Source organism: Neomonachus schauinslandi, chromosome 2 (assembly GCF_002201575.2).
Source record: "Neomonachus schauinslandi chromosome 2, ASM220157v2, whole genome shotgun sequence".
Classification (NCBI taxonomy): domain Eukaryota; kingdom Metazoa; phylum Chordata; class Mammalia; order Carnivora; family Phocidae; genus Neomonachus; species Neomonachus schauinslandi.
The window spans coordinates 101,793,358-101,794,184 of NC_058404.1; the positions used below are offsets into that span (position 1 = coordinate 101,793,358).

The 827-nt window shown below is 38.5% G+C and overlaps 1 pseudogene; it reads left to right on the forward strand.

The window, feature by feature from the left end:
* Positions 1 to 325: 325 nt before the first annotated feature.
* Positions 326 to 588, forward strand: LOC110573046 (annotated as a pseudogene).
* Positions 589 to 827: the final 239 nt, after the last annotated feature.

The following is an 827-nucleotide window of genomic DNA, read 5'->3' on the forward strand; positions in this document are numbered from 1 at the left end:
CAAGGGAAAAAGTAAATATTGGCAGAAGTAAAGCTTCTGATTTGCAGACATAATGCTACATAGAAAAGCATTAGAATCAACAAACTACTATTACTAAAACAGAGTTCAGTAAGTTTGCCAGATGTATATGATTGACTTAAAAAGCCAATAGGCAATTGGACATCCATAGGCAAATAAAAACAAAACAAAACAAAACCACACCTCAATCTAAACTTCACACCTTCCACAAAAGTTAACTCAAGATGGATCATAGAGTCAAAATGTAAATTGTAAATTATAAACATCTAGAAAAGACTATAGCAAAAAGGACACCCAGGACTCCAAGATGGCATCAGTCGTACCAGTGAAGGAGAAGAAGCTCATGGATGTGAAACTAGGAGAGCTGCCCAGCTGGATACTGATGCGGGACTTCACCCCTAAGGGCATTGCTGGAGCATTTCAAAGAGGTTACTAAGGTATTACAACAAGTATGTCAATGTGAAGAAAGGGGGCGTTGCTGGGATTTCTATGGTGCCTGCAGCTTATGTGCTTTTCAACTACTATCGTTACAAGGAACTCAAACACGAGCGGCTGCGCAAGTACCACTGAAGAGGGCCCAGTGTGGAGGCACATTCAGCATTCCTGACCATGACCTTTGCCTGGCACCCTTGAATCCTTTCATATTCTAATTCAGAATTAACATCCAATAAAAGATGACTGGTACTTGGGGAAAAAAAAAAGCTATAGGAAAAAAATATTCAAGTTCTAGAGCTATTTTTTAGACTTGACACCAAAAGCATGATCCATAAGAGGAAAAACTGATTAATTGTACCTAAACAAAAATAAAA